Source organism: Mytilus trossulus, chromosome 2 (assembly GCF_036588685.1).
Source record: "Mytilus trossulus isolate FHL-02 chromosome 2, PNRI_Mtr1.1.1.hap1, whole genome shotgun sequence".
NCBI lineage: Eukaryota > Metazoa > Mollusca > Bivalvia > Mytilida > Mytilidae > Mytilus > Mytilus trossulus.
The window spans coordinates 60,352,826-60,377,928 of NC_086374.1; the positions used below are offsets into that span (position 1 = coordinate 60,352,826).

The following is a 25,103-nucleotide window of genomic DNA, read 5'->3' on the forward strand; positions in this document are numbered from 1 at the left end:
CAAAATACAGCTATGAATATGCACCAACGTCTTTTGTAGAAATAAAACCGAAGAAATGCATTACTCGAAACAAAATATTATATATATATCCGATAATCCCCTTAGCAATAAGCAGTTTGAATTTGGGTGTAAGAGCAGTTGTTGGAAGTTTGGTAGTAGTGTCACTGCAGGATGAGTCTTTTGTAGACGAAACGCTAGATTGACGCAAAAACAAAATTCCTATCCTGGTATCTATGATGAGTTTATTCACTCTCTGTTCTACACCATGTACACTGTGTGTTTCAAAGTTCTCATGCCATTGTGGTGTGCATTCATTCAGTACCTTTTCTTCCACTTTTTATAACTAAATTAATGTGAACAAATAGAAGTTACGTTGACAATATCTATTTGCGTTTGTTCAAGATAAAATATGTAATGAAGTACTTGAAATAAATGAAATATTGACAAAAAGTAAAACGTAGTTAATTCAGGCAAAACATAATGACAAGACACTTTCCGTTGCGACAAAACCACAATGACTTAAGCGTAAATATTACAGTCGTATTTATTTTTAATACACGTACAAATATATAAACGTCTTTATTTGGTGAGAACACAATTCAAAAACAATTGAGCAACACACTGGATTCCTAACTGCTGATTGTAAGTATAAGATAAGATAAGAAAACTTTATTTTGATTCGGCATGAGTACAAATAAGCAACACAAGCTCTAAGGAGATTTTGACCGAATATAAAAACATATAAATAACATAAAAACAGTGCATTTTGACATGTAAAACAACCTGTAATACAAAGTTGAAATCTCACATACATAGCATGCAATAAAAATAATCAACAAATTTTAGAATGAAGTAAAAACATGCTTGACCAGAGCAACCAATAAGCAGCATAAATAATAAAACAGTTTAAGAATTATCTGCAAGCAGAACAGTGACATTCCAAACCGTTCCAGGACAGAACAAGACTTTTAAAATGTGAAAAACTGTTTTCAGTCCTGAAATGGTTTGGAAGACTGTTCCATAAAGTAGCAGCAGCAAATTTGAACGATTTTTAACCGTAACGGGTTGACTTTACCTGTGGAATTTCAAGAATATTTACATACCTGAAAGAATATTTAGATTTTTTGACATTCACAAAATTTTGTAAGCACACAGGAGCGATGTTGTTTATAATTTTAAAAGTTTCTAGAGCCATTGTTCTTATCCGTCTGATCTGCAAGGAAGGCACCTTAGCTTTAAGTAAGAGGTCCTCGTAGGAGCTGGTAAAATCCTCATAAACAAAACGGAGTGCTCTTTCCTGCACCTTTTCTAGTTTTTTGGAATTTTTCTCAGTGCAAAAATGCCATGCCAAAGGGCAAAAATTAAAATTACTAAGAATAAAAGTATGAAATATAGTAAGTTTACTAAGTCTATCCAAAAATGAGCCTAAACGTTTTAAAACATTTAATTGCTGTGATGCCTTCCTACAGATTGAGCTGATATGAATATCAAAATGTAGCTGGTAGTCTATTTCAATGCCTAATAATTTTACTGTTTTTTCACATGTGAGGTTCGAATTTTGAATATGTATAGATGGGTTCTTTTCAAAGGTCTTTTTGCCAACAGCCAAAACTTGAAATTTGTCAGGATTTGCTTGCATTTTATTTACCCTGAACCACTCAATAAGTGTTTTTGAATCAGATTCCAAAGTTGAAATTAATAAATCGAAATCTGGAGTACAAAAAGATAAAGTATTGTCATCTGCATAGTTATATAAACTACCATTTTTAATAAAAAGAAAAATATCATTTATAAATATATTAAACAACAATGGCCCTAGTATCGAACCCTGTGGTACGCCTTTATGGATGCCAGCCCAACCACTCAGAACATTGTTGACTTTAATTTGCTGTTTTCGATTAGATAAATAGGACTTTAAAAGAGCAACTGCATTGGGGGTTAAACCATATGCTGATAATTTATCTAGCATAATATTGTGAGGCAGGCAGTCAAAAACCTTAGAAAGATCCATTAATACTGCTGCAATGTACTGGTTTTTATCAAGAGCTTCTCGCCAGTCTTCTAACACTCTGAGAAGTGTGGTCTGACATCCATGTCCACGTCTGAATGCACACAAAAATGGATTAAATATTTTATCAAAATAATCAGTTAATTGAATTTCATATATTTTTTCAAAGATTTTAGAAAATATGGGTAAGACACTAACTGGTCTATAATTTGTTTTTAATAATGGGTCACTTTTTTTATGAAGGGGGGTCACTTGGGCTTCTTTAAGTTTATCGGGGAAACAATTATTATCAATTGACAAATTTACAAGAGTTGTCAGCTGTGGTGCAATATAAGATTTACAATTTTTCACTATTTTTGCTGGAATACCATCAGCTCCTGTAGCCTTCTTTATGTTTATTTTATTCAAAATTTTTTCAACATTTTCATTTGATACTTTTTTAAATTCAAAATCAGAATTATGCTTTCTGTTATCCAAAATTTCTTTTATACTAGGGTGATTTGAGGGGTCATATACAACATCTGCTCCAATCTTGTCTGCTACTGTGGAGAAAAAATTATTAAAAACATTTGAAATTTCATTTGAACAATTTACAATTTTGTCATTTTCACATAATAAAATTTTTTGCCCTCCACAGTTCCCTTTTTTTGAGAAAAATGGTTTGACTGTTTTCCAAAAATCGCAAGATTTTGACCAACCGGAGCAACGTTCTAAAAAGTATACTTTTATTGATTTTCTTTTTATCTTTGTTACCAAATTTCTTTGTTTTCTAAATTTCTCCCAATTTTTGTCACTCCGGTTTTTAGTATATTGTGAATAAAGCATTTGTTTTCTATAAATGGCCCCTCTCAGTTCTTTATTCATACATGGAAGTGGTTTTTTTCTTTGACCCCTAGATTTTACAGGTGCATGTTTATTTAATATGTTTTTAAAATCTTCCTCATAATCATCATATATTCTATTTAAATCTTTTTCATTACAATTTTCTGAAATCTTCATTTTCTGTAAATCATTTGTAAATTCATCAATATCAAAAGTTTTGTAACTTCTATATGTTACATCCCTGCGTTTTTGTGCAGGTAAATTTCCTTTCACAACTGTTGAAATAATATTATGACAGTCACTAACACCATTTGGACTATTTATTGTTTTAAAACACAAATTCTTTTTATTTGTAATAATAACATCTACAAGGGATGGATTACATCCCTTTTTAAAACATGTTGGGTTTTTAACCAGTTGGGATAAGTTAAAAATATCACATATATCATGTAGAGTGAGGTATATAATATACAAGGTTCTTGATACAGTCACCGTAACTATCACCGTGGTCTGTGCGCATGCGCAAGAAACGCCCACTGAATTTCCTACTTTCATTTTTGAAAAATCTTCTATTTGGAGATAGATTTGTACGCATCTATTTACATTTTATCTGCGAAAGAAAATACACTTGCTCAGTTGCTGAAGTGGCTCTCTTTCTCGTCTTTAAGAGCACACATAACTTCTAAAACGTATAAAAAAAACATTTGAAAGGTATGAAAAATAATGCATTGTAACAATGAAAACATACATCATCTTTAAATGCAAAATAACATTTTAAAGGAAAGGAGGCTTCACCCCCCCCCCCCCCCCCCCCCCACTTTTTTCCTTTTCCAACTACAAAATGTGATCTGGTTCTAAAGAGTAGGACAATTAATACTTTTCATGTGCATGCGTCAGGTCAGTGTTCATAGTAGGTGGCCGAAATGATTTCTTGGGGAGTCCAGAAAGTTTTAAAAAGATTGTTATGGATCGTGCATGTACGAGGGGGATAGGACCTTTAGACACCAGGATTTATGAGGGTGATACTTGTAATCCCCTGGGAATCTTGGTACCCCTGTCTTCACTAATAACCGTTAAAAAAAATTGCCAAATGACAATAGACAATATAGACAATAGACAATATTTTTATTATGACATTTATAACAGTAATTTTTTATCCTTGACGATAAAAAAGTACACATTCCTTTAGGCCATATTAAAATCAATTGTTTTTGACACAGTCAAGAGTGGATAAATATAGTATTGCACAAGATTTGGAGGTGAAATATATTTCTCTGTCTTTTCATGTCGTCACAATGGGAATTTCAGATGAAAGCATGAAAATTTTACGTCATAATCAAATATTGACCAATGAACAACTACAATGTAAGATCAAACTAACCACACCTAGATTAAATGAAAATAATCAACAGGTCGGGAATGCGATATATCGAGTTAAAAAATATTTATTATAAAAACAATATTTATAATAAAAAAATATTTATTTTTTATCACCAATGTAAACATACATGATATATATTACCATTGTATATATCTATCACCATTGCAAACATCTATCACCACTGTATATATCTATCACTATTGCAAACATCTATCACCACTGTATATATCTATCATCCTACTGTTTTTATATCTCTCACCAATCTATATATATCTATCACTTCACTTTATTTATCACTACACTATATATCACCAATATATAAAAATCTCCACACTAAATATATCTATCACCACACTATATATTTATCACCACTCTATAAATCTATCAATCCACTGTATATATTTATCACCATTCTGCATTAATCACCACTGTATACAACACTGTATATATCTATCACCACCCTATCTATTTATCACTATTCTGTATCAATCGCCACTTTGTACAACACTCGCGTATATATCTATCACCACACTAAATGTTTATCACCACTCTATAAATCTATTAACACACTGTATATATCTAAAACCACTGTATATATTTATCACCATTCTGTTTTTATCACCACTTTGTACAATACTGTATATATATATATCTAACACCAAAGGTGTTTAATTCAGATCTTTCTATATATATTTTCCATTATTTATCACAATATATATCTATCACCATCTACAATATCTATCACTTTATCACTTTATCTCTCTATCACCATACTTTATATATATACCACTTCAGATATAGATATCCACTAACTATATATCTATGTCTTTACTATACATCTATCACCTCACTTAATCTATCACTACACTTTTGTATCATCTATGACCTCACTGTATATATAGACTATCAACTCTCTAATTATATATCACCATATTAATAAATATAAATCACCTCAATAGAAATCTATATCACCACACTTTATGTATCTATCACCACATGTTATATCTATCACCACACTATATACATCTATCACCACATTATCACCACACTATATACATCTATCACAACACTATATACATCTATCACCACACTTTATATATCTATCACCTAACTTTATACATCTTTCACTTAACTGATCATATATCACCACACTTTATGTATTTATCACTACACTATACATCTATCATCTAACTGATCATGTGTCACCACACTTTATGTATCTATAACCACACTTTATACATCTATCACCCTACTAATCATATGTTACAACACTTTATATATCTATCACCACACTTTATATATCTATCACCTCACTATATACATCTATCACCTTACTGATCATATGTCACCACACTTTATGTATCTATCACCACACTTTAAATATCTATCACCTAACTCATCATATGTCACAAAACTTTATGTATCTATCACCACACTTTATGTATCTATCACCACACTATATACATCTATTACCTAACTGATCATATGTCACAACACTTTATGTTTCTATCACCACACTTTATGTATCTATCACCACACTTTATGTATCCACCACCACACTTTATGTATCTAACACCTATCTGATCATATGTCACAACACTTGATATATCTATCATCACACTTTATATTTCTATCACCACACTTTTTATATCTTTCACCTCACTATATACATTTGTCACCACACCTCATATATCTACCACCTCACCTTTTTTATCTATCACATCACACTTTTACCTATCATCTCTCTTTATATTTATATTCACATATTGAATTTATCTATCACCTCTCTTTATATATATATATATATATACGAGTCTAAATTGAAAACTACGTTCAAACCTATGCCTGCGTTGGATAAAAACCGCAATTTTTATACGTGTGCATGTCAAACAAATTTCGTTGTAGAAGGGTCTAAAAACAGCACAAACAACATTTTCCAAAAGACCAAAAGAGTGAAAAAGTATATTTAAACAAAACGCATTTGACTAACAGGTCGAACAACTGATGTTCTTTAACCCTGCTGACTGCCATTGGCGATTGCCAAATAAAATTGATCACAAGATGTAACAAAATGGATCTTAATATAAATTTAATACGTCACAGAAAAAAAAATTTAACTTGTGGACAGGATGTTGTGCCACAAACATTCGGTGTCAATATTTCTTTAGTACACCATATCCGGATTATATATATATATATATATATATATATATATTATATATATATACAACTCGTCTAAACATCAACCCAACAATGTTAGATCTGTAAATTTGCTTTCGCAAATTTTTGGTTCTTCCCTCGCCGGGATTCGAACCCATGCTACTGTGATATCGTGACACCAAATCGCCTGCACTGCAGCCGTCCCGCTAGACCACACGACCACCTGGGCTCTCAAAAAAAGAGCTTTCGGTGGCCATATGTTACCTTTCCACGTCAGTTTTAATCTAGCGGCGTACTACAGTACATGATATATTAGGCATGAAGATGTTATTGTTACAGATCAGCTAAATTATCTATAGTAAAGGATCCTACAAATTAATGTAAGATACAGTCACAGAAAATAATTATATTCATAAGTACGTCTGAGTCAGTGACAACCCTACAACAGATGTATATATATATATATATACAACCTGCTAAACATCAACCCAACAATGTTATATCTGTAAAAGCAAATTTTTTGTTCTTCCCTTGCCGGGATTCGAACCCATGCTACTGAGATATTGTGACACCAAATGGCCTGCACTGCAGCCGTCCCGCTAGACCACACGACCACCTGGGCTTCACAAAAATAAAGCTTTCGGTGGCCGTGTGTTACCTTTCCTCATCAGTTTTAATCTAAACGGCGTACTACAGTACATTAATATATATATATATATATCACCACACTAATAATCTATTACTTCTTTATACTTCTATCAATACATTTTTTTTATATTTATCACCATTCTGTATAAAATCACGACTTTATACAATGTTAAACATATTTACCATAGAAGATGTTTATATTTTTATTTATTACAACTGTATGTTTATATCTATGACCTCACTGTATATATAGACTATCAACTCTCTAAATATATATCACCATATTGATAAATATAAATCACCTCAATAAAAATCTATATCAACTTACTATATATCAACTCTGTACTAAATTTATCTATCACCACACTATTTATCTATCATTACACTTTTTATTTTATCACCAAACTGAATACATCTACATTGTTCAAATCTATCACCACATGTTACATTTCTATCACCACGCTTTCTTTATCCATCACCACACTCCCAATAGCTATCATTACTATATGTATATCTATTTTCACACAATTTACACTATGCAATTATCACCACAATCTAAAAAATAAATTTGTCTTTCCTTGTACTATATAGATCTATTACATATTTTTTTTTATATATTAAAGATTCGTATATCCATATGTTAAAAAGTAAAAAAAAACAGCTTTAATATATGTTAACAAGTAAGAATGGGCTTTATATAACAGTTTGTTGATATGATAGAATGTCTTTTGATTTACTGAATTTGTAATGTTATTTTTTATATGAATTTTTCCAGATTGCTATTCTACAGTGGACCTTGATAAATTCTGATGGAAAGGAAGTAATACAAAGGTACACATCAAGAAGAAAACTGCTTCTCATTTTGATTATTCATTTTTATCATGCACAACTTGCCAGAATATTCATCATATTTGGAAGAAGAAGAAGCTATGTCATGAAAAAACTGCTTCAAATACAGTTGGTGTATCTAGAGGAAAGAAATGGATTGATTCAGGTTTTTTTTATTAGCTACCAACTATCCTGATTATATTGGATATCCCCACACTATATATATCAACAACCACACTGTATATATATAACAACACTAATAGTACATATAACTACACTTAACATGTATATCATTCAACACACAATTGATACTTGTCACCCCTCTGTATATATCCATCACCACTTTGTTAATATGTCTACCACTACACTGGTTAAACCAATCACCGCACTGTTTATATTTGTCACCACACAGTATATATGTATACCTCCACTTTGCTTATATATCATAAGTTATATATAATCGCTATTCTGTATATTCTTCACCGCACTATATTCAAAAATTACAATATATATATATATATATATATAACTCGTCTAAACATCAACCCCACAATGTTATATCTGCAAATTTGCTATATATATATATGTCCTCACTTATCACCACTTTATATCTATGTATCACCACTTTATCATATTTATATTTATAAATTACCACACTATATATCTTTCACCACCTCATCTTGTTATATATAATTAAACCCTTAAAAGTAAACAAAACAGTAATGAAGTATTTATTTATAAATATTTTGGTTAACCTTCATCAGTATGATCATGATGTAAAATGAATCACATCAATCTTCTTTGATTAGATTATAATAATTTTGAAATTTATACAATAAAACAGTTAATACTGTATAACTAAGTTGTAAAACTTGTACAATACTAAAATTTAACTTAGGTTATATAGCTTCTTAATATTTTAAATTTTAAAACGGTAGAGAAATTCCAACAAATTCTGCTTTTCCATTGATATATGTTTGTATAAGCTTGTAAACATATAATGACTTCATGTAGGAATTATTATTTATATTTTGATTTTTCTTACAGATATACAAAACACGATTTTAAAAGGACAAAGATGTAATGGGTGAAAATGGAAGAAAAGAAAAAGGTATATGTAATTTCAAATAAAATAACAAGTATAATTTAATGATTTATAACAAAGAAGCACTCAGCAATTCTGTTTATAGTGATGGTGAAGGGTTTATTAGAAAATAATTATTAGGAAAACTGCTACAGCATATCACACAATATTTATATCAATGACTTTTCTACATTCTTGTAATCATGCACATGTATTATGTAAATAAAAATAGGAATATGGTATAATAAATGTTGGTCAAACATCCTTATTGAATACATGTATATATCCTTTAGTAACAAATTTATATAGTGATTATTTTAACACATGAAATTTCATTTTTATCATACCACACACTGCATATCTATTCCTACAGTCTCTATATCTATTACCATACTCTCAATATCTATCGCTTCAGTCTGTTACTTTATTCGGCCTTTTAAACTTTTTTGGATTCGAGCGTCACTGATGAGTCTTTTGTAGATGAAACATGTGTCTGGCATATATACAAAATTTAGTCCTGGTATCTATGATGAATGTATTTGTATATTACCACATTATAAACACCTATCATCTTACTATCAGCTCATGGTATATATCAATAACCACACTCTATAATTATCATCATACTGTCTTTATCTACCCCTACAGTCTCTATGTGTATCACTACATTATATATACCTATCACCTCACATATCAACCACCACTCCCTATATCTATACCTATACTCTCTGTAGCTATCCCAACAGTCTCTTTGTATATCACCACATAATATACACCTATCACCTAAGTTTAAATACCTATCACCTCAATTAATGTATCAATCATCACACTCTCTATATATATACTTATCTATACCTATACTCTCTATATCTATCCCAAAAGTCTCTATGTATATCTCCTTATTGCCTCACCTATCAACTTACTTAAGATACCTTTAACCTCACATTATATATCAATCACCACACTCTATAATAATCACCATACTCTCTATATATATCCCCACAGTATCTATATATACCACCACATTATATACACCTATTACTTACTTTAAATACCCATCATCTTGCCTTATGTATCAATCACCTCACACAATATATTTATAATCTCACTGTTTATATGTAAACCTCTATTGATATATCTTTGACGTGACTATATATGTAACTCAACAAATAATACATCTAACACATTTCTTTATATATCTGTAACCTTACTTGATACATTTATAACCTTACTTGATACATTTATCACCTTGCTTGATACATTTATCACCTCACTTTATATATTTAGCACTTCACTATAGCTATATATATTAATGTCCTAACTCTCTCTCTCTCTATAAATATATATATATATCTCACCTCATTTTATATATCTATCCAATAACTTTATGTATTTATCACCTAACTTTATGCATTTATCACTTTATACATCTGTCACAACACTGTATATCTGTCAACACACTTTGTATTTCTATCAAAACACTTTATATATCTATCACCACACTTTACAGATCTATCACCACACCTTCTATATCTATCATCACACTTTATATATCTATCACCTCACTATAGCTATATACATCTATCATCCAACTGATCATATGTCACCACAATTTATGTATCTATCACCACACTATATACATCTATCATCACCTTTTATAAATCTATCACCACACTTTATATATCTATAGCCACAATTTATATATCTATCACCTATCTTTATATATCTATCACCTAACTTTATACATCTTTCATTTAACTGATGATATATCACCACACTTTATGTATCTATCACCTCACTATACATCTATCACCTAACTGATCATGTGTCACCACACTTTATGTATCTATAACCAAACTTTATACAACTATCACCCAAATAATCATAATTCACAACACTCTGTGTATCTATCACCACACTTTGTATATCTATCACCTCACTATATACTTCTATCACTTTACTAATCATATGTCAACACACTTTGTGTATCTATTACCACACTTTATATATCTATCACCACACTTTATTTATCTATCACCACACTTTATATATCTATCACATAACTCATCATATGTCACCAAACTTTATGTATCTATTACCTCACTTTATAGATCTATCACCTATCTTATCATATGTCACAACACTTTATATATCTATCACCACACTTTATGTATCTATCACCACACTTTATATATCTATCACCTAACTCATCATATGTCACCACACTTTATGTTTTTATAACCACACTTTATACTTCAATCACATAACTAATCATTTGTCACCACACTTTATGTATCTATCACCACACTTTATATATCTATCACCACACTTTATACATATATCACCACACTTTATATATCTATCACCACACTTTATATATATATCACCTCAATATATACATTTATCATCTAACTGATCATATGTCACCACACTTTATGTATCTATCACCACACTTTATGTATCTATCACCACACTTAATATATCTATCACCACACTTTACATATCTATCACCACAATTGATATATCTATCACCACACTTTTATATTTGTATCACCTAACTTTATACATCTTTCACAAAACTTATCATATATCACCACACTTTATGTATCTATAACCACACTTTATACATCTTTCACCCTACTATTCATATGTCACAACACTTTATGTATCTATCACCACACTTTGTATATCTATCACCTCACTTTATACTTCTATCACCTAACTAATCATATGTTACCACACTATATGTATCTATCACCTAACTCATAATATGTCACAACACTTTATGTATCTATTACCACACTTTGTATATCTATTACCACACTTTATACATCTATTACCTAACTAATCATATGTCACCACACTTTATGTTTCTATCACCTTACTTAATATATCTATCACCACACTTTATATATCTATCACCACACTTTATACATCTATCACCTCACTATATACATCTATTACCCTACTATTCATATTTCACAACACTTTATGTATCTATCACCTCACTTTATATATCTATCACCTCACTGTATACATCTATAACCTAACTAATCATATGTCACCACACTTTATGTATCTATTACCACACTTTATATATCTATCACCTATCTGATCATATGTCACAACACTTAATATATCTATCACTACACTATACTTTTACCACCTCACTAATCATATAACACCACACTTTTCATATCTATCACCACACTTTATATATCTATCACCACATTTTATACATCTATCACCTCACTATATACATCTATTACCCTGCTATTCATATGTCACGACACTTTATATATTTATCAACTCATTATATACATCTATTACCTAACTAATCATATGTCACAAAACTTTATGTATCTATCACCACACTTTATATATCTATCAGCACACTTTATGTATCTATCACCTTACTATATAGTATATACATATATCACCTTACTAATCATATGTCACCACACTTTATATATCTATCACCACACTTTATGTATATATCACCACACTTTATAAATCTATCACCACACTTTATATATCTATCACCTCACTATATACATCTATCACCTAACTAATCATGTGCACCACACTTTATGTATGTATACCAAACTTTATATATCTATCACTTATCTGATCATATTGCACAACACTATATACATCTATCACCACACTTTATATATCTATCATCAGACTTTATATATCTACCACCAGACTTTATACATCTATCACCAGACTTTATATATCTATCACCTGACTTTAAATATCTATCACCACACTTTATACATCTTTCATTTAACTGATCATATATCACCACACTTTATACATCACACTTTATACATCTTTCTTTTAACTGATCATATATCACCACGCTTTATGTATCTATCACCTCACTATACATCTATCACCTAATTGATCATGTGTCACCACACTTTATGTATCTATAACCACACTTTATATATCTATCACCACACTTTATACATCTTTCATTTAACTGATCATATATCACCACACTTTATATATCTATCACCACACTTTATACATCTGTCACCTAACTGATCATGTGTCACCACACTTTATGTATCTATAACTACACTTTATACTTCTATCACCCTACTAATAATATGTCACCACACTTTATACATCTATCAGCACACTTTATATATCTGTCACCTCACTATATACATCTATCACCTAACTCATCATATGTTACAACACTTTATATATCTATTACCACACTTTATATATCTATTACCATTACCACACTTTATACATATATCAGCACACTTTATATATCTATCACCTCACTATATACATCTATCACCTAACTCATCATATGTTACAACACTTTATATATCTATCACCACACTTTATATATCTATTGCCACACTTTATACATATATCCGCACACTTTATATATCTATCACCTCACTATATACATCTATCACCTAACTCATCATATGTTACAACACTCTATATATCTATCACCACACTTCATATATCTATCACCTCACTTTATACTTCTATCACCTAACTAATCATATGTTACCACACTTTATATATCTATTACCACACTTTTTACTTCTGTCACCTAACTGATCATATGTCACCACACTTTGTGTATCTATTACCACACTTTATACATCTATCACCACACTTTATATATCTATCACCACACTTTCACACTTTATATATCTATCAACTCATTATATACATCTATTACCTAACTGGTCATATGTCACCACACTTTATGTTTCTATCACCACACTTTATACATCTATCCCCACACTTTATATATCTATCACCACACTTTATATATCTATCAACTCATTATATACATCTATTACCTAACTGATCATATGTCACAACACTATGTATATCATAACAGTTTCCATGTATATCTCCACATTATACAGAAGCTACCCCCTTACTTTATATATCTATCATCACACTTTATATATCTATCACCTCACTATATACATCTATCACCTAACTAATCATGTGCACCACACTTTATGTATCTATACCAAACTTAATATATCTATCACTTATCTGATCATATGGCACAACACTATATACATCTATCACCACACTTTATATATCTATCATCAGACTTTCTATATCTAACACCAGACTTTATACATCTATCACCAGACTTTATATATCTATCACCAAACTTTAAATATCTATCACCACACTTTATACATCTTTCATTTAACTGATCATATATCACCACACTTTATACATCTTTCTTTTAACTGATCATATATCATCACTCTTTATGTATCTATCACCTCACTATACATCTATCACCTAACTGATCATGTGTCACCACACTTTATGTATCTATAACCACACTTTATATATCTATCACCACACTTTATACATCTTTCATTTAACTGATCATATATCACCACACTTTATATATCTATCACCACACTTTATACATCTGTCACCTAACTGATCATGTTTCACCATACTTTATGTATCTATAACTACACTTTATACTATCACCCTACTAATAATATGTCACCACACTTTATACATCTATCAGAACACTTTATATATCTGTCACCTCACTATATACATCTATCACCTAACTCATCATATGTTACAACACTTTATATATCTATTACCACACTTTATATATCTATTACCATTACCACACTTTATACATCTTTATATATCTATCACCACACTTTATATATCTATTGCCACACTTTATACATATATCAGCACACTTTATATATCTATCACCTCACTATATACATCTATCACCTAACTCATCATATGTTACAACACTTTATATATCTATCACCACACTTTATATATCTATCACCTCACTTTATACTTCTATCACCTAACTAATCATATGTTACCACACTTTATATATCTATTACCACACTTTATACTTCTGTCACCTAACTGATCATATGTCACCACACTTTGTGTATCTATTACCACACTTTATATATCTATCAACTCATTATATACATCTATTACCTAACTGGTCATATGTCACCACACTTTATACATCTATCACCACACTTTATATATCTAGCACCACACTTTATATATCTATCAACTCATTATATACATCTATTACCTAACTGGTCATATGTCACCACACTTTATGTTTCTATCACCACACTTTATACATCTATCCCCACACTTTATATATCTATCACCACACTTTATATATCTATCAACTCATTATATACATCTATTACCTAACTGATCATATGTCACAACACTATGTATATCATAACAGTTTCCATGTATATCTCCACATTATACAGAAGCTACCCCCTTACTTTATATATCTATCATCACACTTTATATATCTATCAACACACTTTATATATCTTTCACCTCACTATACATATATCACCTAACTGGTCATATGTCACCACACCTCATATATCTTTCACCTCACTATATGCATCTATCACCTAACTGATGATAGGTCACAACACTTTATGTATCTATCACCACACTTGATATATCTGTCACCACACCGAACATCTGGTACCATGCTTTGTTTATCTCTTCAATTTATACATTGATCACCTTACTTTATGTATATTTTACATCACTATACATATGTATCACCTCACTTTTTAAATCTAAGACGCAACTATAATTTAAAACCAACCTTTGTATATATATATTACCTCACTTTATATATCAATGTCCTCATTTTATTGATGTATTACCTCATTGCTAATATCTTATTGGCCTGACTGTCAATATTTTTCTTCTTTCTCACTTTATATATGTAGTCCCTCCTCATATGAATCTGTCACCAGGGTTTCCCCTGGGTCAATTATTTTTTTCGCCACCTCTTTCGCCAAAACAATATATTTTTCGCCACTTTATTATTTTTTTCGCCAAGTAACACAATATATTTTTCTTTTAAAATTTTCCTTTTTTTTCAGCCCCCCCCCCCCTAAATAAGAAGTGTTTTTACAACAGAACGAAGCATCTTATCACTTGAAATTGATCCCTCATGTAAGGTGTAGTCATTACATTGAAGGGTTACTCTCATGCCAACCTTTTGAATATATTTCTTCATAACGACAGTTTTCTTTTCTAGACCATCGTCAATAAGTAAAACTATATGCTTGAAACACGTGTGTCACTGAAACGACTTTGGAGTACCCACTCAAATCAATGATCTATATGAAAGTTAAATGATAAAGTTTTAAATCAGAGATCTTTCTTGCTTTTGAACATTTTCCGTCATAACAACAATTTTCTTTTCGGACTATCATTAAAAGAAGGAGAGGCAGCGTAAAAATTTTGCTTCAAACACGTGCGTCGCAAAGTGGTTAATAGTTCCCTTTTGTGACATGTGACAGAAGCCATTTAATCATATCATTTTGTTATATTATAACAATCAACACCTTTATTAATTATTCCTTTGATGTCGATAGCTATGAGTGCAATCAGCTGATTATTGATTATCTGTCAAAATCTTAACGAGTTCAAGGTGAATTCCGAGTATTGTCTGATTGGTAAAGTCAGAGAAACCCGAAAAAAGTAAATAAACAAGATGGCTGAAAATAAATCGTTTTATATATTTCTTTCGCCAAATTCTTTCGCCAATGACGAATTTTAATCACCACAATTATTATTTTTTCGCAAATTGCGAAAATGGCGACCGCCAGCGGAAACCCTGTCTGTCACCTCTCTGAAAATATCTTGATGACATCATTGTAAATGTTCTTTCCACCAGACACTTATCTATAACCAAACTATCTATATCTATTACCTCACTATTTATCTATAACCAAACTATTTGTTTCTCTAATCTTACTATATATCTATTACCTCACGTGTTACATTTATCATCTAACTTTATATATTTATCACTTCACTATAAGCTATGACCTCACTATATATATGTACATACATATCAATCACATCACTTTATTCATCTATCACCTCACTTTAAACATGTATCACCTCACTTTAAACATGTATCACTGCACTTTATGTATCTATCACCTCACTCTATATATCTATCACCTCAATTTGTATATCTATCTCCTCATTTTATGTAAGTTAGACCTCATATATCTATCACCTTATTTAATATATCTATCACCACACTGTACATATATTACTACATTTTATATCTCTATCACATACCTTTATACATATATCACCACACTGTGTATCTGTCACCACAATTTTTATATCTCTCACCTTAATTTATATATCTATCTCCTCATTTTATATATGTATGACCTCCCTGAAAATATCTTATTGACCTCACTGTTGATTTTTTTTCATCAAATTTTATATATAATTTTTATATATGTATACCCTGCACATATGTATCTTTTAAATCACTACACTGTTTAAATCAATCACAACACCATTGATATATGTCACCACACAGTATGTATATATATATCATCCTTTTATTTATATATCATCACACTGTATATATCATACTACTGTTCTGTGTATCCTTCACCTTATGTATATACACATAACCCAACTATAACTAAGTCCACACTTATCACCAATCTATATCTATTTATCACCATCTTATCATATTTATAGTAACACAACGATTACATCTATCATCATTCTTTTTCTGTTTTTCACTAGACGATATACTATTGTTGTATCTTCTATAAGTGAGAGAAATGGACTGGTCATTGTATAATTTACAGTGGAAGATTATATGCAGATATGCAATGTCCACTGAGATATGTTTATATAAGATTGTACACTTATCATGTAGCAATTATAAAATTTATTATTTATATTTGTGTTCTTCTGACAGAAATACCAAACAAGATTTTCCAGGGATTTACAGGTCATTGGTGAAAATTGAAGAAAAAGATAAATGAAATAACAAAAATAGTTAAATGATTTACAACCAAGCAGCACTCAGCAATAGTGATGATGGTAAAGTATTTTTTTATAAAAAAATGATACTCAATAACAGATAAAAAGTGTGGTGGTTGATAATTTACTCCATTGCTGCAGTCGCTGTATTCATCACCACACTCTCCATATCTATCTCACCAGTCTCAATAGCTATCCCCATACTATGATTACCTATCACTACAATCTTCATAACTTTGCCAACAGTCATTATGTATATCATAACAGTTTCCATGTATATCTCCGCATTATACAGAAGCTACCCCCTTACTTTATTTATCAATCACCTCACTTTATATATCAATCACCACACTCTCTATATCTATCCTCATACTCTCTATATACACCCCAAATGTCTTCCTGTATATCTCCACTTAATAAACACCTATCACCTTACTTTATTTATCAATCACCTCATTTTATATATCAATCACCACACTCTGTAATCTATCCCCATAATCTCTATATCTACCCCTTAAGTCTGTCTGTATATCTCCACATATTAACCACCTATCACCTCACCTTATTTATTAATCACCTCACTTTATATATCAATCACCTCACTTTATATATCAATCACCACACTCTTTATAATTATCCCAATACTCTCTATATCCACCCCGAATGTCTTTTTGTATATCTCCACTTAATAAAAACCTATCAACTTACTTTATTTATCAATCACCTCATTTTATAAATCAATCACCACACACACACATCTGCCCTAAAAGTCTCTTTGTATATTTTCTCAAAATGAACACCTATCACCTTACTTAATTTATCAATCACCTCACTTTATATCTCAATCACCACACTCTCTATAATTATCCCCATCATCTCTGTGTCTATCACCAGATTCTCTATGTCACTCACCACACACTCTTTATCTATGCCCATACTCTAGATATATTTTCCCCACAGTCTCTATGTGTATGACCACATTATAAACACCTATCACCTTACCTTATTTATCCATCACCTCACTTTATATATCAATCACCACACAATATCTATATCTATCCTTATACTCTCCATTTCTATCCCAACAGTCTCTATGTTTATGACCACATTATAAAGACCTATCACCTTACTTTACATACTTTCACCTACCATAAATTATCAATGACCACACACTCTCTATATCTACCCCAAAAGTCTCTATGTATATCTCCACATATTAAACACCTATCACCTTACTTTATTATTCAATCACCATACTTTATATATCAATCACCACACCCTCTCTATATATATCCCCATACTCTCGATATCTACCTCAAACTTCTCTATGTATATCTGCACATAATAAACACATATCACCTTACTTTATTTATCAATCACCTCACTTCATATATCAATCACCACACACTCTCTATATCTATCCCCATACTCTCAACATCTCTACCCACAGTCTCCATGTTTATGACCACATCATAAACACATATCACCTTACTTTTTTTATCAATCACCTCACTTTATATATCAATCACCACACACATTCTATATCTATGCCCATGCTATCCATATCTATCAACACAGTACCTTTATTTATGTCCACATTATAAACACATATTACCTTACTTTACATACTTTCACCTCACATGAATTATCAATGACTACACACTCTCTATATCTATCCCAATTAACCATATATCTACCCCAAAATTCTCTATGTACATCTCCACACAATATACCCTATCACCTTACTAAAAATACCATTCACCTCACCTTGTAAATCAATCACCTCATTTTATATGTTTCACCTCACTCAAAATATCTATCACCTTACTCTTTAGATTTTCACCTCAATTTATATATTATGTCTATCACACCACTGGGTATATCTCTCAAAGCCCTATTTATACCAATTTGAAAGTGGATTAGCATGAAACAATCCTGGTTGAAATAAAATAATTTAAAAGAAATATTTTTAAAGAATAACTGCTTCAACATATTATGCAATATTATATGTAAATATCATGTTAGGTGTCTTTTCAATAAAAGCAGCAAATATGGTATACTAACTGTCTGTCTATGATTCTAACATTCATGATGAGTAAACCTAATAACTATATATTGTTTCGGTGTTATTGTACATTGTCAACATAATACATCTGCTGGCACACACATAATGTATATACAACCACATATTATGTATCTACTGCCACACATAATATATAATTATGACCACATATAATATATCTACTGCCACACAAAATCAATAACCTCACTGTATAAATCTGTCCTCACAGTCTGTATATCTATCACCACACTATGTTTGTCTATCACCACACTATTGTCTCTCACCACTCTATGTTTATCTATCACCACACTATGTTTGTCTATCACAACACGTTTTCTTTTAATCATCACAGTTGTAAATCAAAGGAAAGTAATTACCCAAGAAAAAAATGATTTGAACTTTTCATTTAAATGATTGGTCTCACACGTGAATTGAATTTCTGCATTATAAGTTTTACATTCTGATACTATCTTGGGATTCTGCCATTGCAATGGTGAAACATCCTATTTGTCCTTAGATATAAAGTAAATAACAACTGTTTGAAGCTTTTAAATTTTGTATTGTTTTGGAATAATCATTTGGTCAACTGAACCATATTGTTATTTTTTAGGTTAAACAAGATTTAGTGCCTACCACACAGTTAAAAGCATGAGAGACAAGAATGTCTACAGAACAGAGGAGACTATTTTTACTGCACTTAGATTTGTGTTTTAGTTATATTCAATTAGTATTAAAGAGCTACGTACAATAAATCATGTTATATTATGTTCTTAGATACTTTATGTCATTTTTTCTTCTCATGCTTGGGGTTCTTTGCCAACATGGGATACTCCTAGTAAAGTGAAAAATGCATATCTTTTTTTAACCTTTTTTCTAACATGTGTATCTGTAACAACTAGAAATTTCAGAAGCAGTTTTAATATGCCTTTATACTTGATTACCTTTAAACTGAATGTTGCTCCTAGTTTAGTTAGTGTTTAGAATTCATTTTATAGGGGAGTCATAATCAGTGCCAAACAATTATTATTGATGGAGTTATTCCCCTTCGATATATAAATCATATGAAAAATTGCATGGAAAGCTTTTTCAAATCTACATCATTCATAGGATTGCTACGAAATTCATATTGAAGGTTTATCTTAGCAATAATTGGGGTTAGTTTGAAATTCATTTCAATTAATCCACTATTTCTCCATGAGTAATGTCCCTTGGAAATGTAAATTATATAGGAAACTGCCTTACACATGTTTTATATCAAATGCACTTTTGGCAATTACAGAATGATTTTACACCAGACTAAACTGGATTGATTTTAACCTACTCACTTTCTGAATGTGTTGACCCCAAGTTTTCTACACTAATGACACGGCTGGTTTTCTCCTTTGAACTAAATTATACAATATGGTATGTGTTTTGCCATTTTTGAAAGTCTCCATTGGATAGTTATCTTCTTGATAATCATACCACATTTCAAGTGTTTAATTTTTAAGCATGTATGAAACAATGTTAAGCTGAAAGATTACTTCTAGATTTTCTTCATGTATTAGAATAACACATGATATGGGTATTCTTCCATGACACAAAATAAGAACATGCACAGCAAAAAGAATATGCTTCATTTGTATGAAGTAAAATAACAAAATTACAGAGCTCCTAGGAAAAGCAGAAACGGAAAATTCCTGATCAAATGGCAAAATCAAATGATAAAATACATCAAATGAATAAACAGCAACTGTTATATTCCTGACTTTAATTTGTACCTGCATTCTTGAATGCAAAAAATGGTGGATTTAACCTGTCTTTATAACGCTTGTATGACTGTCACATCAAATTCCATTTATGTATAACGATGTTTGAAAAAAACCACAGACATATTTGGTATACCACCTGTCTTTTTACTGAAAGGGTACAGACATTTTCTGATGTAGAAACTGGTGGCTTTAACCTGGTTCTATAGCTAGCTTAACCTCTCAGGTGTATAAAATTCCATTATATTGACAACAATGTGTAAACAAACTTACATAAAAGGTGGGTCGTTAATCCACTTAAACCTATATGTATTGCATGTGTTCTTAATGATTTGTCTAATTGTTAGGTACGTTGGTGTGTTTTGTCTGTGGTTCTCCTTCACAGTCTGAATGTATTGTCTGTGGTTCTTAAACGTAATCTGAATGTAAATAGTCTGTGGTTCTAAAAACAGTCTTTGTATTTCGGTGGTTGTAAGATACATCTACAGTTTTTTTTATAGTCTGTGATTCCCATATACAGTCTGTATATGTTTTGTTTATGGTTATGAGATGGCAAGAGGTATAGGCAGTTGGTATTGTTCTGGAGTCTGGGAACCAGCTTGTATCAGCCGTGATTCTGAGTATTTTGTTTGTTTGTATGTACTGAAACTATTAAAGAGTTGACACAGTTGATTAGCTGAAACTTGTTTGTTACTCAAAAGACGTTATCTCATGATTTTGATAATAGTTGGCAATTTATTATAAGGTGAAATATCAAATCCCGAAAGACATACGCCGAAAGAATTGATCTCTTCATATAAGCATTGAGAGAATCAAGTCTTAATTATTCAAAGCAAAAAATAGCATGAAGGTACCGGTAGATATATTTAACGTTTTGTAGTGAATGGAATCTACACGGTCGTTACTATCTTTTGATAATACACTTTTGTTCACAAAAACACACGAACAAATCTAAGAACAATGTGGAAAAATAAAATAAAAAAATACAGTCATGCGTTTTAACTTTATTTGCCAAACATTAATATACAGTTTTCATGGAGAAAATATATAGCTAACATGATATCATCATGGGTCTTTATAAGTATATGTGCCATATTCATCATTTTCCTGACCGAAGAGGACATGCTATTAGTTGCTGATAACAACTGGGTATTTTAAAAAACCTTTAACCTATGAAATAGAAATGAAGTACGCAAATCAAGAAGTCACAACCATCAATCGATTTGAAGTGAACATACAGGAGATGCAGTTATTTAAAACCTCCAAGAAGTTGAGCTTTAGAGAGGCGATCGATATAAAAGGGACTTACAAACTAAGAAGTCGAAAATAAAGTGACAACATCAGGGATAAAAAAGAAAAAGACCAAATCACAAACACAAACATCAGCATAAAAGCACATAAAGACTTAGCAACACAAACCACACAAAAAAATCTTCACTAAACATATCTTTTTCCGTGGGTGGTTTAGAATGATTGAAGAAATACTGATATTTGTTAATACTACATACAAGATACAAGATTTGAAGAAGTTTTCGATATATTTTTCTGTTGGTTTGCATTCAGTTATCCCAGTAATAATAGAAATGGACGTAGCATTAACACATTTGTTTGACTAAAAACTACTTTAGCGTCTGTCCGATGTTCAGATTTATAACATATTTTACAATGGAATGAAGAAAATATTTTAATTTCTTAAATGTTTCGATGATACTTTATAAACTATAACCCGTTGATCTTAAAGTTTGATGTGAAAACACCAGTTAAAATATGATTTACACCTATAATGTTGGACTTTTCAATACCATGTTGAAAAAGTGTTAAGTGCTTTATGGACACTTGATATACTTGTCGCATAATTGATTAAAAGTTACTCCTCAACTTGGACCAAGTTTGTCTGCTGTTTAAAAAATAAGGAAAACAGTCTGAAACAGCGAATAAAATTGAAGCAACATCGGTTATTTTGAAGACAATGCCTTTGTTCATTTTTATCAATGCGACTGAGAGAACAGCCTTTCGTGAAATTGTATATTAACTACTAAAGATTTAACCTTATATTTATAAAATAATTGAGATATTTTATTAACAGTGAATACAGGTTCATTAAGGGATTGCTGTATATGTGTTCAAAGTCCCATGACGCATGTTTCGTTTAAAGTGCCCATTCAGTTTATAATATTTAATTGTTATATAGTTTATTGCTGTTGTGTGTTTTAAGAGACTTGCAATTATAAGTTGTCTTTTATCAAAAGATATGTCCTACTGCATGCATTTTAAATTGTTAATGTTTATAAATAATTTTTTATATAAGAAAATGTGGTTTGAGTAAGATAACTAGAAAAAAATACATCCAAGTTTAACCAGATTAAGTGCATACAGATTTTTTTTCAAGTAATGCCAAAACGAATTTGCCTTAAAGATAACTACAATTGTATTTTGAGCTTGCGTGCCAGTTAATTTCCGGCTTTTCATGGGAATATTACTGTATCTCCAAGTGTAAAGTATAGTACGCTATAACAAATCTGATAAAAAATGAGATGCTAAAAGATTATATGGTTAAGATCATGAGAAAGTTTAATGTATTGTAATATATGGTTTTAGAAAATTAGGTGTCAAATATCATATAATATGGTTAAGATTATAAGAAGGTATAAATCATTGTAATAAAGGATTTTTAGAGTTTGTGGATAAAAATTGGCAAGAATTTGTATAAACCGCAAAATCCTTTTCATTATAAAAATCCTTAACAGTGTGTATCTCTCAAATAAACCTATTGCAAAATACGTTCATGCTTCGGCAAAGAAACCCACATACAGTTCTGACCCAAAAATCTACTAGCATATAAATTGCACTACAACATTAGAGAGTAAACATTATGCCAAAAGATTATTACATTTCGGTTAGGAGTTTTGGAGCAGATGGTGATCATTACAATGAGTAAAATAATGAGCAGATATGATGAAGCACATGTTCCACAAAAGTAAATACAAAAACAACTTGAAGATAAAGACACAGATAAAGAACTAACGATTTACGTTTTGTGGTGGTGCAAACATAAACGATACGATAGTTTGTGCAGATTCACAAATTCTAACCATAATCTTGCAATTTTTATTATATCAAATGTACACAAAGGATTGTATGTGTTGTTTCTCGAATTCAAGCACATACTGCCTTCTGTATAAATGTACATTTATTTGCACCTGTCCTAAGTCAGGAATCTGATGTACAGTAGTTGTCGTTTGTTTATGTAATATATACGTGTTTCTCGTTTCTCGTTTTGTTTATATAGATTAGACCGTTGGTTTTCCCGTTTGAATGGTTTTACACTAGTAATTTTGGGGCCCTTTATAGCTTGTTGTTCGGTGTGAGCCAAGGCTCCGTGTTGAAGGCCGTACTTTAACCTATAATGGTTTAATTTTTAAATTGTTATTTGGATGGAGAGTTGTCTCATTGGCACTCACACCACATCTTCCTATATCTATTGATAGATTTCAATTATACCT

General features: G+C 30.8%; 2 long non-coding RNA genes across 2 annotated transcripts in view; both read left to right on the forward strand.

The window, feature by feature from the left end:
* Positions 1-509: 509 nt before the first annotated feature.
* The window catches only part of LOC134707682 (uncharacterized), a 47,269-nt gene continuing 22,675 nt past the window's right edge, over positions 510-25,103 (forward strand). The window contains exon 1 of the long non-coding RNA XR_010105750.1: positions 510-642. This is a non-coding gene — a long non-coding RNA (uncharacterized LOC134707682). The remainder of the gene's footprint in view (positions 643-25,103) is intronic.
* LOC134705292 (uncharacterized) lies at positions 7,796-20,589 on the forward strand. Its single transcript, XR_010105529.1, has 4 exons — positions 7,796-8,013; positions 8,895-8,958; positions 17,726-17,850; positions 20,463-20,589. It is a non-coding gene; the product is annotated as an uncharacterized LOC134705292 (long non-coding RNA).